The sequence below is a fragment of the Sarcophilus harrisii genome, chromosome 3 (genome assembly GCF_902635505.1).
Source record: "Sarcophilus harrisii chromosome 3, mSarHar1.11, whole genome shotgun sequence".
NCBI lineage: Eukaryota > Metazoa > Chordata > Mammalia > Dasyuromorphia > Dasyuridae > Sarcophilus > Sarcophilus harrisii.
In genome coordinates this window covers 548,676,529-548,690,840 of record NC_045428.1, presented here as the reverse complement: position 1 = coordinate 548,690,840, position 14,312 = coordinate 548,676,529, and the positions used below count along the sequence as shown (strand labels likewise).

Genomic DNA, 14,312 nt, shown 5'->3' with positions numbered 1-14,312 from the left:
GCAGAGTAGGGGCGGTGTCTTTGTCCTTCCAACAGGGCTCTTGTCTTACCAACTGTAAGAGTTTGGATGCTTCCTTTGACTGGCATGAACCTTCATTTCCCTACCAGGAAGATGGGGATAATTACTCCTGACCTTTGGCTCAATGAAATTATATACGTGAAAGAGCTTTTGCACTTTCAGAGAGGGAGATGTGGGGACAATATAAGGAATAAATTTCCTCATTGTCCCAAAGTAGAATGGGTTTGCCTCAGAAAGTAGAGATGCTCCTGTTCCCTCCTCTCACTCCCACCCCTCAATCGCTCTTACTCTTCAAGTAGAGACTGGCTGGCCCTGGGAAGGAATAACTACTTGGGTACTGATAGAGAGTCTTTAAGACCCTCCAAGTTTTCCAACTTTGAGCCCTGACTAATGTGCAATATTATAGAGACCTGGATTTAGAGGTTGGAAGGAGGTCATTGATTACATCAAGCCTTACAAATGAGGAAACCGAGGCCCCAGAGTTATAGTTAATAAGAGATCCGGGCAGAGTTCCAGCCTAGTTGTTAAGGCCTCCAAGCCTCACCCTTCTGCGTTTATTAGTTTATCTCCTGGAGAACAGCTCTTTGCCTTTGGGGAAGGGCTCTCTGGTCCATGAGATTTTGAACCTATTGAGATAATTCTGGAAGCTGCTCAGCAGCATGTGAGGGGAGGATGGGGAGCCCCTTTATGTCCGGCTGCCGTGGGCCAGTGAGCATCTGATCAGGAATGGAGAGGATGCTCCTTCCCTTGAATGGGGCCTGTATCTCCAAGGAGCAGAGAGTGTTTGGCAAGAAGATGGGGTGGGGGGTTTGGGCCGGCTTCCTCCTGGTGTCTGCTGTGAGAGCGGCTCCTTCCCTCCTCCTAGAGAGGAGATTTCTCCATGACCTAATGCCTCTGGCTGCCAGAAAATGGATCCCGAAGTCTGTCTTGAACTTTCCCTGCTGTGCTGGGTGCCAGCACTTCCTGTCAGCAATCTCTGAGTCAGGTGAAATCACTTCTTCCCCTCTCTGGCCTCAGAACCTCCCAAACAGCTCTTGGCCACTCTCATGCCCCCCACCCCCACAGCAGCCACACGGAGGGTCAGCCTATATTTAGCTCTTTGAAACCTTGCCTCATGCACCAAGCCTCTCGGCCCTCCTAGGGGATCTGGCCTGCGCTTCCCCTCCCTCGTTCCCACCCTCAGCAGGAGCTGCACTCCCTGTCAGCCTCGCAGCTGGGGCCCTCATCAATCTCACCAAACGTCAGAAGCCAAAAAGGGTTTAAAGAGCACACAGTCCGATCCCTGTGCTTTACGGATAAGGAAACTGAGACCCAGAGACGCTGTGGGATGTGCCCAGGGTCACGCCCCAAAGCAGTAGTAGAGTTGGGACCCAAACCAGTTCTTCCAGGCCCCAGCCACAGGGAAGGCCGCTGGGTTTGGTGGCCAGAGGCCTGGATTGGAAGTCTGCACATCAAGGTTTAATGTGTGGCTTTGACAGGGGAGTCAGTCGGGTTAGGATTGTGGAGGGCCTCGGGTGCCAGACCAAGGCCTTTCTCCATTGCTGTGGCGACTTTGAGAACTCCAAAGTTCAAAACATAAGGCCAGGGAACTATAAAAAGCAGCTTTCTGTTGTTTAAGAAGATCCGACCTGGCGACTTACCATCTGTCTGTCAGGGAGTTTGGACAATCTTCACCTCTCTGGGGAGACTCTGGGTTTACACGGACTGGGTCCAGCCTTGGAGGTATCTTCCAATTCTCCCTTCGGTTCATGCCGTCCCTCAAGATTTTTTTCTGGAGACATCAGTGTCTGACTTGTTTGCCCCCGCCCTTGGTTTCCCCTGGGAAGATTGGAATTTAACTCGTCTAAGTCTCTGCAAGGAAAGGAGAGGAGAGAAGGAGAGGAGAGAAGGAGAGGAGAGAAGGAGAGGAGAGAAGGAGAGGAGAGAAGGAGAGGAGAGAAGGAGAGGAGAGAAGGAGAGGAGAGAAGGAGAGGAGAGAAGGAGAGGAGAGAAGGAGAGGAGAGAAGGAGAGGAGAGAAGGAGAGGAGAGGAGAGAAGAGGAGAGGAGAGGAGAGGAAAAACAAAGAAAAAGAAAAGAAGAGGGGGGAAAAAGGGAAAAGGCCATCAGCTCTTATTGCTGGTACTTAGCTTAACAGAGTGTCAATTGTAGGACACTGTGTTGTTTTTTAACCCAACGGAAAAACACAAAAGGTTTTCACCTTAACCCATGAATGGTCAAGATGATTCGCCTTCACTCTGTAGTGAGCAATGGAAACCAATTCCAACAATACTTAAGGCCGTGTTCCCCATAAGCTCTTGGGTTTTCTAGAATCAAGTAACTCTCTACTCTGGTGAACCCACACATGACATTATGAAGTTGAGACCTCATTGGGGTCACCGGAGAGGCAGATAGGTGACCCCTAGAGTCAGGAAACTCTGAGTTAAAATCTGACTTCAGACACTTATTAGCTGTATAATACTGGGTAAGTCACTTCATTTCTGCCTGCCTCAGTTTCCTCATCTGTAAATGCAGATAATCACAGTACCTCCCTTGAAGAATTGTTGTAAGAATCACAGATAATATTTGTAAAGTGCTTTGCCACTGGAAAGTGCTGTATAAATGCTAGAAGTTATTTTTTATTCCTCAAATCAACACAGCTCACATCATTCAGAACATCAATGAGATAACACCCAGATTTGCCCTTCCACATCATGGCTCTGTCTGCTATTCCTCAGCTCCAGCTCCCACTTGATCTGGGAACTTTTCCATCACTTTACCATTATTGCTACATTTCTCTCTGCTTACATCTCAATAGACACTGGATAATATATGTAAAGCATTTGGCAAAGTGTAAAGCACCTTCTAAATGTCAGCTGTTATTATTGGTCCAGGACCTGTGTTCCATTGCTTTCTTTCATCCATTGCCATCTCTGGAATCCCATTATTCCCCGGAGGGTCCCCAGACTGTGTAGGTTTCCCTCCAGGGCACTGAGTCTGTGTGCAGCCCTACATTCCTCTGCTCTCATTGCCCCACTTCCCCAAACCTGGAAGATTTCTATCAGTGCCACGGAACTGACTCAGCTACAAGTGATGATGGCCCCGGCCCTCTCAGAGATCACAGTTCAATAAGCAGACGTGCAACTAGGGTATGGCAGTTGGGACTTTGACCCAAGGTGCTGAGTTTCGAGAGTGCCAACGGTATTTGTAGTCTCTTGGTTGCTTACAAACAGGCAAGCTCAGCACCTAGTTGGGATGAATAATTAGTTATTATAGGAAGCAACCAGATGGTACATGCTTCCTCTCTCCTGATATAAGCTCCTCCTTGGCCTAGCCTCACTCCCACTCTCCTTCGACTCCATCCCTATTTCCCAGAACATCTTTTTTTGCTACTCCCCTTGGCCTCCGTTGACCCCCACCCCCCACTTGCTGGTTCCTACCGCGTTGACCCGAGTGAATGACCGTCAGAGGGAGGCGAGGGTCCCTGGTGAGTCTTGCCCAGTTGTGGGGACTTCCAAGCATGGAAGTGCTGAGGTTGCCACACAGTGGTGAGGTCAGACTCCAGGGATCTGGTGCATGATGGGAGGAGGCTCCCAGAATCTGCCTGTAATCATAGGCTCGGAAGCAGCTGCTCCAGCCTTCTTGGCCCCCAGAATTGGCATTTGGAAGGTTTTTCTCCAGGCAGATTCTCTGGCAAACCCCGGTCCCCAGAGGAGACTTCCTCAAGCCCAGCTGCCGGGTCTGCTAAAGCTCGGTTTGGGTTTGAGCAGGAGAGGACAGGCCTGCTGCCGTGACCCTTGGGGCCTCAGGGATAAGTCCCCTCCGCCCCTTCCCCAAAATGGGGCCGAGCTGTGCCTTGAGCTGGCAGGGGCCATCCTAAGGCTCCATAGACAGCCGATGGCTTTGCAAAAGTCATTTTCAAAGTAGGAGGTATCTTGAAAAGGCCTGGGATGGAGAGACTTCTATAGGAGGGGGAGGGAACAAGAAAGCAACCAAGTAATTTGGGAGAAGCCGCTAAGAAGTCCTTGGGTTCCTGTTTTCTGGAACTGGGGCTGCAGCCACGCCTTCCTCGGCCCACCCCCACGCTCTTGTCCCTGCTTAGCTCATTACTCTTTGTCAAAATGTTCTGGAGAAAACTGGAATTGGAAAACTTGAGTTAAGATCCTGCCTCCAGCATGGTGAAAAGATCACAGGATCTGAAATCAGCGGGTTTGGGTTTGAATACCTGCCACTCACCAGTTGGATGACCTTGGGTTTGTTCCCTAATCTCAGTTTCCCCATCTGTAAAATGGAGCATTGGATCTGATGGCTTCTAAGATTACTTCTCTCTGTATCCTCTGTGACCCTCAAGCACTTTCCTCTCAAAAGTGGTTTTCTTATTTGTAAATAAGGAGCTGATAATATGTGCCTTCTCTGTCTCACTCTCCAGGGCTGCTGTCAGAAAAGTGTTTAGTGACAAATATGGAAATATGTTTAGGAGAATTTCACATGTTTAACCTATCTCAGATCACTCGCTGCCTTGAGGAGGAGGAAGGGAGAGGAGAGTGAGAAAAATATGGATCGCAGGGTTTTGCAAAGGTGAAATATCTTTGCATGTATTTGGAAGAAAACAAAATACTATTAAAATTTAAAAAAAAAAAGAAAAGAAAAGCAATCGGTAAGCCTTAAGTAAGTTTTTCAATAATTTAATCAGTCACTCAGCCAATATTTATTAAGTGCCTACTATGTTCCGGGCAAGTGAACAAAGACTTAGCCTTTAAATTTATTGGGAGAATTTCCATTCAGCATCATTATTGAATGCAAAGAGCATGAGAGGATCTGAGGATTTGGCTATCAGCTGTGTCCTTAATAGCTGCACAACCTTGGCTAAGACGCTCAGCCTCAGTTTCTGCGTCTCCAAAATGGGCCTATCTCCCCCTCCTCCTGGCATTCTCTCTCTTGGTCTATGATCTGAAATGTGACAGACTTTCTGAGTGCTTCCACACACCCCCACAAACACCCACAGGCAGGCACACAGCGACAGGTGCTGTGCACTTGGGGATGGATAGAAATAGTTGCACAGGATGTGAGAAAACAGAAGAGCATTAGGTTGCCTGAGTTACCGGTGCCCGGTATCTCCAGTGCCATCCTGATCAAGGGATCGGGATCAGAAGCGAGGCTGGAGATTGAATTCTAACAAGCAGCGGTATCCTTCTCTGCCCCTTGTACTGATGATGCACACTACGGGTCAGAGACAATAGGCCCAAACTGGGACAGAACCAGCACTCATGGACATCTACCACACACGACAGAAAGGGCAAAGAAGAAACCCAAACGCCTTGTGCCTTCCTGCTCTGAAGCTTCCTCCCCACCCCTTGTTATTTTTCCTTTTTTTAAAAAAGTCTCCTAACCTCATTTCAGCTGAATTCAACACACCTTCCTCTGATTTTCATTAATTAACACTCTACTTCTCTACCAGACACCATTGATTACAGCAGGTCTCTGCATCCACTCAAACATCACTAACTTTCCTATTTCCTGTCACTCTTCCCTCTCCCAGGAGAAATGTCAGCTGGAATAGCTGCTCCCATAATCCCACACTCCCAGGACAGTAACAAAACAACCCATTTCTTACATCTTGTGTACTGACTTCTCTGTGTTTTTCCCTGACCTTCCGAGGAAATCTAAGTTCCTTGAGGGCAGAAACTTTCATTTTTGACTCTGTCTTCATTGCTTGTTATGGTCCCTGACACTTAAGAATCAGGAGAAGTTTTTATGACTTGGGCTGAGTCTTGATGGGAGTCGGAGAAGCAGAAGCTAAAGGAAGGTGCTTTTGGGAGTGGGAATGGCCTGGGTGAAGGCGGGAGACAGGAGAGGGAGAATGAGCAGTGAGGTAGCTTGCCTGGAAGGTAGCTTGTGTGAGGGGGAGTCATGGATAATCAATCTGGAAGCTCGGCTCAGTTAGTGACTGTAATTAAAGCTGAATGTAAGCAATTACATAATTAAATTCATGCAGCCCACATACATAGGGATTTCTGATCATGTGGCTTACTACTGAAGAAAGTATCTGTCCCTGGGCTAGATGTTCTCCGAGGGATTTTCCAGCCCTGACCCTGAGTCTGACTCTAAGGCCCTTCCAACTCTGACTCTCTATGTTCCAAGGGCCCTCCTAGCTCTCACATTCTATAGGATTCTATCAGAATTCCAGTATAAACCTCCCTGGAATGACTTGAGGGATGCTGGGAGACTGACCTGCCTTAAAATTATCTTCCCCACTGATGTCTGGGATCCAGCCATCCCTGTGAGGTCAGCGATGCTCTCTGGGGTCCCTTGTTCGGATTCAGCTGGGGGAGGGGGATCCCATAAACCCCCCGGGGTTTCAGGCTCTGAGATTTTTTTGGACAAGAGCAGGGATGTGCAAAGCTAAGGAAATGGAATGTCATGCAAGAAGCAAGCCAGTTTGGCCAAAATTTGATTGAGCAAGTGACTGCCAGGGAATTGCAGCCTGGCTAAGGGAGGAGGCTGTGATATCTGGGGCTAGGGTCCCCCGGTTACTGCTCATGGTTTTTTGTTTTTATTTGGGGGATGGGGTGGGGGATGTTAATTGTTCAAAACTAAAGAATTGGAGCATGGCGTTGTGACAGATGAGGCGTTCTCATCTTCTCTCTCTCTCTTCCTTGTAGGCTTTTTACGAGCATGGTTGTCTCAGCTTCCAGGAATCTCCAAAACCTCTAGACTATGAGCTCAGTGTTGGCTGTTGGCAGGTAAGAGTCTCTTTGAGTTTCAAGGAATTCTAAGGCAACAGAAATGCCAGGGGGTCACAGAGGAAGGGGGAGGTGGCAGAGGGTTGGAGAGGAGCTGACTGGGGGAGGGAAGAGAATCTTACTCTGGGGGGCCAGAGCCCAGGATATCTCATATGTGGCAGAGGAAAGTCAGCTGTCTTTCCCTGGGTGTTCCCAAACCTAGAAGGCCAATTCTGATGCCAGGAAGGCACCCATGGGGGAAGAGAATAAACTCTGGCCCGGAAATCCTAGGTTCTGGTCTTGATTCTGCCACTAAATCCCCTTGTGTGACTCTAGCAGATTCATTTCTTCTCCCTGGGACTCACTTTACACATCTGTAAAATAAGAGGCTTGGATTAGATGAGGTCCTCCAAGCCCTGACATTCTGTGTTCTAATGTTTCCCTCCCCACCATCTCTGACATCCTGGGTTCTAAGGACTTTCCCAGCTCTGACATCCTGGGTTCTAAGGTTAACTCCTAGCTCTGACATCTTGGGTTCTAAGGGTCCTTCTGGCTCTGACATCCTGGGTTCTAAGGGACTTCTCAGCACTGATATTCTGTGTTCTAAGTCCCCTCAGCTCTGGTATGCTATAAATGTGTCTCTCTGCTGCTGCTTTTCTGCTAGCAGATGGTCAGGAAGTGTCGGGTAGGCTGAGGGTTCTGTGCCTCTGCCATCGAATGCATGGCTCCCCACAGCCCATTATTTTCCCGACAGTACAAAGGCAGTTTTGCATTGGATGGCCCTTCCTCTCCTGGCCTTGGGTCTCTTGCATTGCTGTCCTGTGCAAGAGGTCAGTGGCAGGCTTGTGTGATTGAGCTTCCCTGAGAAAGGAAGCCTTCAGCTGCTCTCCTGGTGTTTCCAGGGCTGTGTGGGGACCCAAGACCACACCAATAGAATCCTAGAATTCAGAGCAAAGTAGCTGGTGACCCCCTGCCTTCTGCCCCGACTGACTTTCATTCAGCAGAGTGTATTTTTGTTCTTGATAACACATTTTAGGAAGAGCATTATCAATCAATCTGAGGGGTGTCCCGGGGAAGACGACCAGGATGGATGGCGACTGGAGGCCATATAGTGTGAAGATCAGTTGAGGAAACTTGCAGATAATTAGCCCAGAGAAAAGAAGGTGTGAAAGGGACATAATAACTGTCTTAAAATATTCAAAGGATTCTCCCACAGAAGAGATGTTGCAGAGACATGATTTTGGCCCAAGATACAGAGGTGTTTCCCAACAGTGAAAACTCCCAAGCTGGAATGCCAGAGTCTAGCAGAATGTTTTGTACACAGTAGGCACATAATAAATGTCAAGGGAATTCAATTGATCACCTGTTTGACCTGGCGTGCAGGGGATTCTTGGCTGGGGAGAGGATGGACTAGCCCTGAAGCTCCATCACCCTCAGGATGCCTTATCTGCCCTTCCATGCCCTTCCATTGCATGTTTTTTTCGGATGTATTAAGCCTTCCCAGAAATGAAAAGTCAGCCTTCCTTCTGCCTGCCAGTCTGGGCTTACCAGCTTATCTGATGGCTCAGTCTGGCTCCTATCCCTCGGAGCTAGGTGTAACCCTGGGGCTGCTCCTCTCCGGTCTGTGTTCCAGGCAAGTATAACTCTTGGCTCATAAGAGATTTCTGCTCAGTTTTACTCTCTGCCATCAGTTTCTGTTGTTTGGACCTCAGCCCACATCTCTAGAATCGAGGCCCTGTGGGCCCTGGCAGAGACTATTTGCTTCTTGGTCCCTGTTAGCTGCCCCAGGAAGGTAGATCCTGGCCCTGACCTTGACCTTAGCTTGGCTCACAAGGGTCTGTATCAGGCCATAGCCCCTTCCTCAAGTAAAAGGAAAACAGACGGAGCTATATAAGTGTGCACACAATACAGAGCTTCCCTGAAAGGGACAGATGCCCTTCTTCATGTGCTGCCAACTTGGGGATGGTAAAATGTAGGAACAACCGCTATTATTACTATTAGTCCAGACTGGGGGAGAGAATCCCTGGGGAGGAACTCGACTCACAAACTGCTCTCCTGCGGGCACTGAGAGGATCCCAGGGCTTGCCTCACTAAGCCAGGATAGGTCAAAGGCGGGACTTGAACTCGGCTCTTGATGACTTCCAGACTCTTGAGGGTTATCGTGATATAACATCCCACCATGATTATGTAATTAATGATGCAAAGCAGATCCACAGAGGCAGCCCAGAGCAGGGGTGTCAACGGGGGCCCCTAAACCCAACCACACAAGTGGGTTGTAAGCTTAGAAAACCTCATGTTCCCATGACCTGTGTCCTATGGTATTTTTATTGATTCTGTTAAATATTTTTCAATTATATTTTAATTTGGCTCAGTGATAGGAGGACAATGGGTATTTAATCTCTCTTAGTATAATATACTGAGGCAATCAGGGGCGAGTAAGTGTCTGAGGCCATTTCAGATCCCAGGAAGATGCTCCAGTGCTCTGTGTGCTACAGCACCTCCCCAGCTGCCAGTTCAGTGGCAGTCAGGACTAGAACCCTGGACTTCAGACTCTAAGTTCAAGTCTTTCCTCTAGACTGTCCGACCACAATCAGGCAAGCGTCCTGGAAGGCCTGTCCCCAGGAGGCCCCAGGAGGCCCAGGAACCCCAGCGCACTGGGCCCTGAGCCTTCATCCATGAGCATCTGTTGGCAGTGAGGCTCTGACTTAGTGGGCACTTCCCCGGCTCCCATCCTATTGGAGCTCAGTGCCCAGTCAGCCCTGGCTAGGGACTTCCCAAACAGAGCCTGCACTTGCCGAGCTCCTTCACTGGCCAGGGCTGCCAGGCTTTCTTCCTGTGAGTCTGAGAGATGGGAAGGAGGTAGTGGGCCCCTTGGGGAGCCGCTTCCAGCCTCCAGTGTGGCCACCTACACATAGTCTGTTGGCTCTTCTCTTCTTTGGCTACCATCAGCCTGATCATTTGTAAGAGTTGGGGCTCTGGAGGGACAGAGCTCCTAAGGGATTAAAGTCATCATCCTCATCCTCACTCCCATTTGTTCTGCTGCTCACGGTAGCCTTTTGGGGGTAGGCAGGCCAACTATTATTATCTTATTCCCATTTGGCAGAGGTAAAAACTGAGGCTCAGAGTGGGGACATGGGCAGTTCTTTCTGCCCTCCCAGGTTCTGTGTCTGAAATAGTATTTCTGGAAACTGAATTGACTGTGACCCGCCCCCCTCTCTTCCTGAATATCATGGAGAGGATAGGTTCCAGGACTTGAGGAGCAGGAGAGAATTAAAAGCAAAATTAAAAATTAAAAGCAAATTTAAAAAAAGAATTTGGGGGATAGTAGGAATGAAGAACAAGTCCCAATTAAAGCCACCTTGGAGCTAATACAAGAGACTGAGGGTATCATGGAAATGTGTAGAGACAGAGGGATTTGGAAAGTTTGGCTTTCTGTAGCCTGGAGAAATCTAGGAAGTGCAGGGCACGTGGAGAGATAAGGAGTCATCTACAATGGGGGACTTTTGGAGACGCCAGGAAAGCCCTCTACTCCAAAGTTATATACTTTATAAAGTGTCAGAACTGCAGTGGACTTTCGAGACTATCTAGACCAACCACCTCGTTTGCCAGAAGACAAAACAATACCAGAGAGGGGAAGCACCTTGCTTAACGTCTCCTGGGGAAATATTTGTAGAGCTGAGATTCAAAACCAGATTCTTAAACCAATGTTCTCTCCTCCTCTTTGTGGTTATTGTTCAGTTGCTTTTCAGTTGCACCTAGCTCTCTGTGACCCAATTTGGGGTTTTCCTGGCAAAGATATGGGAGAAATTGGAGAGGTTTTCTTTCTCTAGCTCATTTTTACAGACAAAGAAACTGAGGTAAACAAGGTTAAGTGTCTGGCCCAGGATCACACAGCTAGTAAGTGTTCTGGGGTCAGATCTGAACTCAGGACGATGACTCCAGGCCCAATACTCTATCCACTGTGCTACTTATTGCTTTTATTAAGCACTTAGTAAATGCTATTTCATTCATTCATTCCCTGATGCCCCAATTTCCCTGTTTGGGATTCATTCCTTTGAATTGAATTCAACCAATTTCAGGGAGCATCTCACCTGTCTGTTTTGTCTCAAGAAGACACACACACACACAGACACACACACAGACACACACACACACACACACACACACAATATGATGATGGGTCCCAAGTGATAAAGAGCAAGATAAGTGATAAGAATTGGAAGAAAAAGAAAGTGCTGGAAGATATCTAGATAAGTGAAGTGCCCCATCACTTGTCCATCATGCCTTCATGCCATTCTTGTGATCTGTTTCCCTGAAATCCTTGTCATTTCCCACATTTATGACACTTGAAGATTTGAAAGTATTTTCCTCCCTATCTGGTGAATCCAAATCTTATCATTCCTATCTTAGAAATGAAGAAACTAAGAGTTGGTATGACTTAATGAGAGTCACAGAGCTAGATAGTAAGTAGAATGAGGATTTGAATTCTAATCTCCTGACCCCTGACTACTAATCTTTGATCTACATCATGCTGTCAAACTCAGAGGAAGACAAGGGATCACTGTAAGTGTACACAGGATAAATGAAGAAACCTTTATAAAAGTGATAAGCCCAGAAGCAGCTAGTCGGTGCAGTGGATAGAGTCAGGATGACCTGAGTTCAAATCTGACCTCAGACACTTAATATTTCCTGGCTGAGTGACAAAAAAGTGTGCCTAAAAGGATGAGGGTATGGAAAGAGTCATTAATGAGAAATCAAGGCAGAATTGACAAAGGCTCTGCATAAACCCTTCCTCTAAGCTTTGGGAGGAAGGTTATCAAAGGGAGAAATAAAAATGATACTGTCTTGGGAGTAGACTACAGACCTCTTAAACCCAAGGAGTTAATAGATAAGTTCAGGATAAAAAGACCCTGAATGGCATGGAAGCATGGGAAAGTAATAAAGGGGGCATTTCTATTTCTCTGCCAACAACAGAAGAACTAATGTCCATGATAATTTCCTATTTTAATAGGTAGAAGAGAAGGCAAACAGCTAGGCTGATTCTAATCAACCAGAAGGAATATGACGGAAACCATGAGAAGTGACTGCTTCATCTTAGATTTCTAATAGAGAAGCAAAGCCAGACATTGGCCAAAATGTATCTTGGATTTGAGGAGGGCAGATTCAAAATGCTCAGAGGAAGGACAAATCAGATCCCATGGACTAAAATTCTAGAGGAGGGAATCCAGCCCATGAGGGATGAGTAATTCTTAAGAATAAAATTGTGAAGTCATAGTTCTAGAAACAAAAATCCCCCCTTTCTTCACTCACACCATCACCAAGGAATGTAGACATGCAATTTACTGAGACTTGCCAGAGTATTCTCATGTGCAAGATGGAGAAATACAGACTAGACCGTGGGATAATTAGGTGGCTTTGGAATTGGTGTGTTACTTTTTTTTTTAATTTTTTTTATTTAATAGCCTTTTATTTACAGGATATATACATAGGTAACTTTACAGCATTAACAATTGCCAAACCTCTTGTTCCAATTTTTCACCTCTTACCCCCCACCCCTCCCTAAATGTCAGGATGACCAGTAGATGTTAAAATATATTAAAATATAACTTAGATACACAATAAGTATACATGACCAAAACATTATTTTGCTGTACAAAAAGAATCAGACTCTGAATTATTGTACAATTAGCTTGTGAAGGAAATCAAAATGCAGGTGGGCATAACTATAGGGATTGAGGAATTCAATGTAATGGTTTTAGTCATCTCCCAGAGTTCTTTTTCTGGGTATAGCTAGTTCAGTTCATTACTGCTCCATTAGAAATGATTTGGTTGATCTGTTGCTGAGGATGGCCTGATCCATCAGAACTGGTCATCATCTAGTATTGTTGTTGAAGTATATAATGATCTCCTGGTCCTGCTCATTTCACTCAGCATCAGTTCGTGTAAGTCTCTCCAGGCCTTTCTGAAATCATCCTGTTGGTCATTTCTTACAGAACAGTAATATTCCATAATTTTCATATACCACAATTTATTCAGCCATTCTCCAACTGATGGACATCCATTCAGTTTCAGTTTCTACCACTACAAAAGGGCTGCCACAAACATTCGTGCACATACAGGTCCCTTTCCCTTCTTTATAATCTCTTTGGGATATAATCCCAGTAGTAACACTGCTGGATCAAAGGGTATGCACAGTTTGATAACTTTTTGAGCATAGATCCAAACTACTCTCCAAAATGGTTGGATTCGTTCACAACTCCACCAACAATGAATCAATGTCCCAGTTTTCCCACATCCCCTCCAACAATCATCATTATTTTTTCCTGTCATCTTAGCCAATCTGACAGGTGTGTAGTGGTATCTTAGAGTTGTCTTAATTTGCATTGCTCTGATTAATAATGACTTGGAGCATCTTTTCATATGACTAGAAATAGTTTCAATTTCTTCATCTGAGAATTGTCTGTTCATATCCTTTGACCATTTTTCAATTGGAGAATGGCTTGATTTTTTATAAATTAGAGTTAATTCTCTATATATTTTGGAAATGAGGCCTTATCAGAACCTTTGACTGTAAAAATATTTTCCCAGTTTATTGCTTCCCTTCTAATCTTGTCTGCATTAGTTTTGTTTGTACAAAAACTTTTCAGTTTAGTATAATCGAAATTTTCTATTTTGTGATCAGTAATGATCTCTAGTTCTGCTTTGGTCATAAAGACCTTCCCTTCCACAGGTCTGAGAGGTAAACTATCCTATGTTCCTCTAATTTATTAATAATTTCATTCTTTATGCCTAGGTCATGAACCCATTTTGACCTTATCTTGGTGTACGGCGTTAAGTATGGATCAATGCCTAGTTTCTGCCATATTAGTTTCCAATTTTCCCAGCAATTTTTATCAAACAGTAAGTTCTTATCCCAAAAGCTGGGATCTTTGGGTTTGTCAAAGACTAGGTTGCTATATTTGTTGACTGTTTTATCCCTTGAACCTAATCTATTCCACTGATCAACTAATCTGTTCCTTAGCCAATACCAAATAGTTTTGGTAACTGCTGCTCTATAATATAATTTTAGATCTGGTACAGCTAAGCCACCATCATTTGATTTTTTTTCATTAATTCCTTGAAATTCTTGACCTTTTGTTTTTCCATATGAACTTTGTTGTTATTTTTTCTAGGTCATTAAAATAGTTTTTTGGGAGTCTGATTGGTATAGCGGGAATTGGTGTGTTACAATGGAATCAGCACTTCATTTGGAGTCAGAGGTTCTAGATTTGATTTCTAGCCCTGCTACTGACACTTATAGTCTCTATGTAACTTTGGACAGGTCCCTTGACCCCTCTGGACTTGTGTATTTATATATGTGGGGTATTGGACTAGACTAAATGATCTCTAAAGTCCCTTCCCGTGCACCACTTTTTAAGGGTAACTTGAATTTCTCTTATTTCTCTACTGCCCTCTAAATGTTGGTAGCCTCAGGGAGAAAGCCCCAGGTACCTCACCCTAGTTTCAGCTCTGGGCATAGTGTCCATCCTTCAGGGGGTGATAACCACACAGTATTCTGCAGGATTAATTTCGTATTATTTTGGAGATTTGAACAC

The 14,312-nt window shown here is 45.7% G+C and overlaps 1 protein-coding gene across 2 annotated transcripts in view; it reads left to right on the top strand.

Moving 5' to 3' along the window:
• The window catches only part of HIVEP3 (HIVEP zinc finger 3), a 640,787-nt gene that overhangs the window by 420,273 nt on the left and 206,202 nt on the right, over positions 1–14,312 (top strand). For both annotated transcript variants that reach the window (XM_031962331.1, XM_031962332.1), the window contains exon 3: positions 6,658–6,738. The gene's annotated coding sequence lies outside the window, so the exon portion shown is untranslated. The remainder of the gene's footprint in view (positions 1–6,657; positions 6,739–14,312) is intronic.